The sequence below is a fragment of the Amia ocellicauda genome, unplaced genomic scaffold, assembly GCF_036373705.1.
Source record: "Amia ocellicauda isolate fAmiCal2 unplaced genomic scaffold, fAmiCal2.hap1 HAP1_SCAFFOLD_101, whole genome shotgun sequence".
Taxonomy (NCBI): Eukaryota; Metazoa; Chordata; class Actinopteri; order Amiiformes; family Amiidae; genus Amia; species Amia ocellicauda.
Genome location: NW_027102666.1, coordinates 75063 through 75959, shown reverse-complemented (window position 1 = coordinate 75959; position 897 = coordinate 75063).

The following is an 897-nucleotide window of genomic DNA, read 5'->3' as shown; positions in this document are numbered from 1 at the left end:
GATAAGATCATATATGTAGAGATTCCCCCTCTTTCTGCAATTTCAGACACGGCCCCTCTGGAGTTTTTTATAGCTGGCAATGGCGAGGATTATATTGATTTGAATAACACATTTATTTTAATGAACTGTAAAGTGACTGATTAGGATGGCGATGCAATCGAGAATACGGCCATCGCTGGGGTCATCAATTACCCGGTGGCCACCATGTTTTCACAGGTGGATGTGACCCTGGGAGATCGGCTCATTAGTCAAAGCAGCAATACTTACCCCTATAGAGCCATGATGGAGTGTAAACTTAATTATAGTGAGGAGACCCTAAGCAAACAGTTCAGCCCCGGCCTTTTCTTCAAAGACATCTCGGAAGCTATGGACGACAAGGATCCAGAGGGACTCAATAAGGGTTTGCAAAAAAGAACGGCCTCTTCAACAGAAGGGAGGACCTTTGAGCTAATGGGGCATATCCATGCAGACATATTTTTCCAAGAAAAACTCATGCTCAACGGGGTAGACATTAAAATTAAAATGATCCGTAGTAAAAATGCTTTTTGTCTGATGACCCCTGATACGGAAAAATATAAACTGACCATATTATCGGCCTCGCTGTTTGTGAAAAAAGTGTCCGTCTCCCCGGCGGTTAAACTAGGACACGCGCAGGCGTTAATGACGGCAAACGCCGAGTACCCGATCGAAAGAGTCTATATGAAAGTCCACAGTATCCCCGCAGGGACACGGGTGATGAACCAGGAAAATCTGTTTCTAGGACAGCTCCCAAAACAGGTTATTATAGGTCTCGTGGATAATGATGCATTTACCGGGGTTTACAACAAGAACCCCTTTAACTTTAAACATAACGCGGAATTTATAGCGTTGTACGTCGATGGTGTGCAGGTTCCATCC